The sequence below is a fragment of the Mus caroli genome, chromosome 13 (assembly GCF_900094665.2).
Source record: "Mus caroli chromosome 13, CAROLI_EIJ_v1.1, whole genome shotgun sequence".
Classification (NCBI taxonomy): domain Eukaryota; kingdom Metazoa; phylum Chordata; class Mammalia; order Rodentia; family Muridae; genus Mus; species Mus caroli.
The window spans coordinates 19,656,815-19,665,060 of NC_034582.1; positions in this window are offsets into that span (position 1 = coordinate 19,656,815).

Consider the following 8,246-nt stretch of genomic DNA (forward strand, 5'->3'; position numbering starts at 1 on the left):
CTACTTTGTTTTCTATTTGGAACTTGGCACTGATCCTAACACAACTGCTAACTCAGCAATCCACGGCCATTGCCCTGTTGCTTCATGGGTAGGATATTATCCTCCCTCTCCCTTCTGACTTGGACATCAACATTCTTCCTCTCAGCCATTCTGGCTTTCTCTCTTCATGCCTGTTGCTGTCCCTCTAAGTCCTNTATGTAGACTTGTTTCCACTTGTAGTTTTCCACATGTTCAGAAGAATCTGCAAATTCAAATGCTTAGTAATTATTGAACAGGAAGATCTTTTCCTTCTGTCATATTGACTAACCCACATCACCAAGCCAACACTCTTTCATACATAGTTTCCATTGTATGTGATTTTCAACCTGGGAAACTGTTAGGAAAACATTTGGTCCCATTAAAAATTCTTTGACATGTACCCAGGCAGAATCTCCCATCCAGTAGTGTATTTTCACTTTTTATCTTAAAGCCTGGACCTTTCTTTTCTTTCTACCTGAATGTGGTCTTTCTGAAAGTAGTAGAATAACTGGAAATGACCCAAACAATGATACTAGTAGAAATAATAGTAGCTATAAGTCTTGTGTAAGGAGCAAATAGAAGCTAGATAACTAAAGTTAACAAACCAACCACAGGCCCAGTGACATTGATCAGTGGAGAAAGCATTTGTTGCTGAACCTTGATGGACTGAGTTCTATTCGCAGAACCTATGGAAGGACGGGAGAAGAGAGCTAACTGCACAAAGTTATCCTCTGACCTACACATGCATGTACATGCCCCACTCCATATTACACACTAATCAGTTAGCAGTTCTAAAACCTTAACTCACAAGTTAGACAGGAAGAAGAGTTGAGCTGTAAACCTCAAGGGCAGTCAGTCCCTCCACCCTTCACTTCTTCCATCTGAACCCCATCTTCTGAAGGCCCCACAACCTTCCAGAACAGCCCCATTATTTAGAGACCAAGTGTTCAGACAGATAAGACACTAAGGGGATATTCCACATTCAGTGTAACAGTATGAAGTGGCATAGGGTCTCTTTTCATATTCTTCCCACACATTCTCTTCTCTCATGGAAGACTTGATGCCTAGACAGGAAGTGCTGCACTTTCCAGCATCCAGCAGGAGGATGAGGTAGACAGGAAGCAGCAGCTGACCCTTGGTCATATTCTGTGAAATAGATACTTGTAAGCCCTGAATTCTGGAGGTTGTGTTCCTCATTTTTGTTTAACCTCATCTGCCCTGATATCTGTGAACGATATGAGAAGTCCTACCCTCAGACAAACGTGTGTGTGCATAAACAGACCTGCCATGTTCAGGATCATTCAGTATGCAGAGCAACTTGGAAAGAGAAGATAAACCACATGAGAATCTTTTCTTTTAAGCATATAAGATAACGAGTTTCTTGGGACATTTTCATTTGTGTTTACCGTTTTCCATGTTCTTATGAGAGTCTTCATTTTGAAGGACTGATTGGGATAAATATGTCGAGGCTGTGCCTCTTTCTTGCTTCCCCCCACCCCCTCTCTCTTATTTTTGAAGGTCTTGCCTAGTATCTCAGACCGTCCTTCAGTCATTATCCTGCTTCCTCTCCCTCCAGAATGCCGTGATGGCAAGCATGTGCCACCGTGCCCCACTTCAGCTCTAGCAACTAAGCTATGTCACCAGTTCTCACAATGTGCTTTCACTGCTACACTTAACAACAACCATAACACAAAGGCAAACTCTGTGAAACTAGTAAATAACTGGCCACTCGGGGGAGCATTCTCATAGAGGCAGGGGGAGAGGGGATGGGATAGGGAGTTTCTGAAGGGGAGACCTGGGAAGGGGAAAACATTTGAAAGTCAAATAAAGAAAATATGCAAGAAAAAAAGAAATAAAAAGAAAAATAATTTTTTAAAAAAGCTAAAATATTTTTATGACAAGAACCAAAGCAAATGAATGAGAGATCCACACAACTCATTGTTTAAAACTATAAATTACATGCCCAGGAAAATACTTTGGATTCAGCAAAACAACTCAGAAAACAGAATGGAGGACTTTATCACAAAAGCTGGGCAAACTCAAGGTGTGCAAAACTCAGGTGAAGAATTGGAGGGAGAACCAGAAATCTCCAGATGGACTGAAAGGAGGAGGGACAGGTTAGCAAGTAAGAGGAGTATAGGTCAGCATGTAAAATTAGTGCTAATAAAATAAGGACTACACCAAAAAAAAAAAAAAAAAAGAAAAAGAAAAAGAAAGAAAGAATTGGGAATGTTATACCAATTAGCCTGAACTTAAGGTGACTTTTTGGAAGTTAAAATGTTGCCTTGGGGTTTAGTGAGTGAACTATTTATTGTGTAAACATGATAATCTGAGTTTAGTTTATAACCCACATAAAAGCCAGACACAGTGGCACACATACCCAAAATCCTAGCACATCTATAGCAAGACAGAAGATAGAGCCAAGAGAATCTCCAGGAGCTCCCTGGCCAGACAGCAGGCATAAGCAACAGTAAACAGCAAAAGATTCTGTCTTAAACATGGTGGAAGGAGAGGACAGTAACCCATGTTATCCTTTGACCTTTACATGCATACATGCATGTCATGATTTCATGGCATGTAAGTTCTCTCTCTCTCTCTCTCTCACACACACACACACACACACACACACACACACACACAGAGAGAGAGAGAGAGAGANAGAGAGAGAGAGAGAGAGAGAGAGAGAGAGAGAGAGAGAGAGAGAGAGAGAGAGACAAATGGTGTATTGGGACATCTTTTTTGTCCGAATATGGACTATGAAAACAGCTCTATTCCTAAGGTTGTGCCTGTTTGCCAGTGTCTTCTAATGTGGCCAAGAAAATAACAGAGAAGAGACTCTCATCAACATGGAGCTAAGGGCCAGGGAACACAGTGAGCTGTGGGGCTATCCTACGGAGATTTCAGAATCTCCTTGGACAAATGGCCACTGTTTCCTGTTTCTGTAGTTATTCTGTTTCTGGCCATTGTTGGACAAGGGGTCACTGGGTGGAGTAGACTTGGGAAAAATGTGGTTTATTGAATTTTCAAAGCAAAAGGACCTGAATCCAGACTGAGGTAGCGATTGGATGTGACTTTGGGACCCAGTGAGGTTTACCCACTGGACATGTTTTATGTGTAGAAAAGACCACGAATCAAATGTGATATACATTTCAGACAGTGATAAATGGTACATTTTTATGCATATCTCTGCCCTTCCCTGTGTGATGGTGGGTAGCACTTTCCTACATGACTTCCCTTGTCCAAGGAAATTATGACTTACCCAATTCCTTTATCTTCTCCCTGTAAGGCTACCTCTTATGCAATAGAGCATCTTCTATCAACGAAGGTCCTGAATGAGGGAACACAGATCAGGCTACAGCCAATCCCAAAGATCATGCAGTATAAAGTAGGTAAATGATTGATTTTGTAAGCCATTGAGACTGTCTAGCTCCTGTGTTCCTCTGTGCTGTCTTTGAGCTTTCTGCAGAGTCATTTGATGCATATCCAGACCTAACATACGGTCTCTAAGCAGGAAAACATTTATGGGTCTGTTTTTGGGTTTTTAGACTTTTTTTTAAATGTGCCCCTGGATGCCACTAATTGCAAAGGAGACTTCAAATTTTTAATTTTCTCTTCTAAAGGTTTTTATTTTGTTTTACTTTATTTTATTTCTGAATGAATATCAGTAAATGAAGTAGGGGCGTTGTCTTAGATACTATTCAATTGTTGTGACAAACTGTCATAACTAAGACAACTACTAGAAGAAAGAACGTATTGAGGCTTGCAGGTTCAGAGGGTGAGTCCAAGGTAGGTATGGAGCACAACAGCAGGCAAGCAGGCATGGCAAACTGGAGCAGTAGCCCAGAGCTCATACTCTTATTCCCAAGTAGAAGTTAGGACAAGAGATGTTCTAATTGGGAATGACTAACGCATTTGAAACCTCAAAGTCCTCAGTGGTCCTCCAAGGCCACACCTCCTAATCCTTCCCACACAGTTTCTCCCATTGGGGTCAAGTATTCAAATAAGCCTATGGGGCTCATCCACTTTCAAACCACCACAGGCTTTAAAATAGCCTGGTTGAGCCCGCAAATATGGAGCAGGAACATGACTCTTACAACAAAGTTATAAAAACTTCGTGATGTTTAAGATCATAAGGTGAAAATAAGCTTGCTATTTCCCCTTACTATACATTAAATTAACTATCTTTCTGAGCAGAAAATTTTCTTAGTCTTTCTTTAAGAGTGTGTTCATGTGTTTGTTTCACCCTCATCCTTGAATTCACTTAATTGTGCATAAAATGCTAGATTGCAAAGCGTTCTGTTTGAGCACTTTGGGGATATTATTCCATGGTTCTGGGTTCTTTTTGCTGCTGAAGGTGAGAGTCACAAAGGTAATTCATGTACACATTAAAAGAGAACAGAATCGCATGTATCTTAGCAGTTTCTAAATGCACATGTGGTAACAATTGATTACAAATAAAAATTTAAGTTGGTAATGTGGGAGCAAAATAAATGAAATAAAGCTATTATATGTGGTAAAATAAAATCTGTGATAATCATTATGAGTTTTTTAAAAAATAGCTTGAGTATTATATAATGCATTTTGACGTGTCTTAACTTAGGAAAACAACAACAACAACAAAATATTCGTATGGTTTATGTTGCAGATTTGTTCTGTCCCAATACCCAAGCAACTGCCCAGATCCGCACATGAACAAATTGCATGTACTTTGTGATGTCCCATAGTGGGATGCCCTGTGGTCCTCCCTGGAGCAGAAAGGGCAGGCTGAAGAGGAACTTTTCAAGCTCATTGATCACCAGTTTTACGTGCAATTAAAATGGATCTGTACATTGGAAGGCTCCTTCACGGAAGTACGTGCAGACCTCCATGGTTTCGGGGAAGGAGCCGATTTGATTCTCTTGCTCCGTTCTGGTTTAGACTCCGCCTCTCAGTGACTCGTGAACTTATAGCTTCTGTCGTTTATCACAGGAAATCTGAGCCTTTCCTATGACAGTGACAAAACAGCGATGTAACATTAAACTGGTCTTGATTTGATTTGTTCTAAAAACAAAAAACAAACAAACAAACAAAAAAAACCCAAAAGCAGTGAAATGTACTATAAGCGAAACGTTTGTGTTCTTAACTATCCATCCTGCAATCTGAGACCCCAAAACACCTGTGCTACAGTTCTAATCCCCCAATACATAGTACAATCCTACACTCAAAACATCTATGCCATAGTCCTAAACCACCCAAATATCAGTGCTGTAGTCCTAACCCCCAAACAGCCATGCTACAGTCGAAATCCCTAAAACATCCATGGTCCAGTCCTGACCCAGAGGAAAAAAAAAAAAATCCTTGTAACAACCCTAACCCCAAATATTCATGCTATGGCTCAAATCCCCAAAATATTAGGACTACAATCCTAATCCCCCAAACGATAGTATTAGGAACCTGGTCTTTGGGAGAAATTAAGCCACAAAAGAAAGTGAAGCCTATGAGACTATGAACAGAGGGCTCATCAAAAGACACAGATGGTCTGGGGATGTAGCTCAGCTGGTAGAGTGCTTGTCTCACATGCTCCAGTCCCTCCAGCTTTGAACCCCAGCACTGCACAAACCAGGTAGGTGTCACATGCATGTAGTAAGAGCACTGACTGCTCTTACAGAGGTCCTGAGTTCAATTCCCAGCAACCATGTGGTGGCTCACAACTATCTGTAACAAAATCCAATGTCCTCTTCTGGTGTGTCTCAAGACAGCTACAGTGCCAGTACACTCATATACATTAAATAAATAAATAAATAAATAAATAAATAAATAAATAAATAAATCCTTTTTAAAGAACTGATTGCAAGCTTCTCCTTCAACATTAGAGGGCGCTATAGGAACACAGGAACCAAGATCTGGCTCGGATCCCCTGAAGTTCGCTGTGGCCTGCCTGAATCAGCAACTGTGCAACAGCAACTCCTGTGGACGCCAACAGGCTAGTATACACTGGCTATAAAAAAACACAGAGATCCACTTGTCTGCCTCTGCCTCCCAACTGCTAGATTAAATGCATGGGGCACCGCCGCTAGCCTGTTTATTCATTTATAATAATTTTTATGAGGCACTGCATTTATGAGACAATTTATAGCTGTATGTGTGTTGTGATGAGGAGAGTAGCCAATCAGAGTACTTGATGCTATCACATCCCAGCAATTGATTCAAAGTCAAAGACTATTCTGAGCTGAGTCCACAGGACCCTTTCCCGGGCTCTCTCAGACTCAGTACTTGAGCTTCTTCCCCTTTGTGGAAAATGAGATTCCAGAAGTGGCAGCAAATCTGTTTATATTCTCTTGAAGATGAAGAGAAGAAGCAGGCAGCAAAAACGAGTGCTTGGTACTGTGATACAAAAAAGAGATTTAGTTCTCGTTGCTGTGGTCCCAGGACCAGGTTTGTCTCTATTGTTGGCCCTTCTGTGCCCTTCCACACCCTCCATCTCTTTTCTCTCCCAGTGGCCTGTGTGACTCTGGGATTGACCTGAACGGGACAGTGAGAAATAAATCACAGACATACATACACAGAGACAGAAAAGCTGTGGTCTCTGATGGAGATGCACCAGCATCGCTGAAACTCAGCACATTTATTATCTACATCTGAGGGAGGAGGTAGTTAGCTGATCTAGGTAGAGCAGTCCCAGGCTCAGGTCATCAGGGAGGAGGAATCTGTGACTGTTACTTTTTACACAGTTCTAGAGCTAATGATCACCTGTTTATCAGCATCAGTATCTGAACCAGAGAAAGGCCTTACCATTCCCCTGATGGAGAAGGCCTTGCCATTCCCGTGTCTGAGATGTCAGGGTCCTTGACCTGACCAAGCTCTTGTTGTGAATGGTCATTCATGTGTGGGTAGGGTCACTCCCCCCAAAATTTCATCTGGACTTCTATCACTTCTAAGCACAGTTCTGACAAAAAGAGGCCACACTCAATGAGCACAGTAAAAACTTAACTGTGTAATGTGGAAGCCAGTAAATAGGTCTGGCCCCTAATCCTTTTTACTGGCTGATCATAACAGACCTCTATTCTGATTTAGTGGCTGGAGGGTGGGTGGGTGTGGAATCTGGATGATAAAGGCAAGTATCAATGCATAAGGAACCAAACCAAGACCTTTAATACAAATATTGGAACTTGAAAGGAACAAAACTCAATCCCAAGGCAAACTTTGCATCTTTATAAAGGTACTGTAGGACAAGGAGAAAACAAGGAGGAGGAGGAGGAAGAGGGAAAGAAGGGGGAGAGGAGAGGAGGACGAGGAAGGGGAGGAAGAGGAGGAGGAGGAGCCTTTAATCCCAGTGCCAGGGAAGCAGAAGCAGGCAGATCTGTGTGGGTTCAACTACATGGTGTGTTTTAGCCCCCTCCCCTCCCCCAAGCCCCCTTCCCTCCCCAAAAATAATTAGAGGAGAAAGGGAGGAAGGAGAGAGAGGAGGAGGAAGATATGAATTATCCTTTGCATTGTTAAAAGTACTGAATTAAAATCTTCCTCCATCTTGAGGAACTAAACCTTGGAATTATAAAACTGTTTCATGGTCTGGGAGCCCTGTGGTTACCATTTGCCCCGCAAGCATGAGGATGTAAGTTTCATCCCTGGAACTTATGTGAGCAAGGAAGGCCTAGTGACCTGTGTTTGTAATCAAAGCACTGGGAAGGACGAGGTGAGTGAATCCCTGCGGCTGGCTGGCAACCACGTTAGTCTGCTTGGCAAGTTGAAGGTCACTGAGAGACCTTGTCCTTAAAAGTAAGGTGGACAATGTGTTCTGGAGAGTTTTATGTCAACTCGATACAGGCTAGAGTCATTTAGGAAGAAAGGATCAATCGAAAACGTGCCTCCATAGGATTTGCCTGTAGGCAAGTCTATAGTACAGTTTCTTAATTACTGATTGCTATCAGAGGGCCCAGCTTACTGAGGACAGTGCCACATTTTAGGGGGGGAGGTGGTTCTGGGATGGTATAAGAAAGCAGGCTAAGCCAGCTATGAAGACCAAGCCAGAAACCAGTGTTCTTCCATTGTCTCTACTTCAGTTCCTGCCTCCAGGTTCCTGTCATGCTTGGGTTCCTGCCCTGATTTCCCTTTGTGATAGACTATTACATAGAAATGTACCAAAATAAACTCTCTCCTATTCGGGCTACTTTTAATAACAGTGTCTTATCACACCAAGAAAAATCCTAAGACACAGTACTTGAAGAATAGAATCCAAGATTGATCTCTGG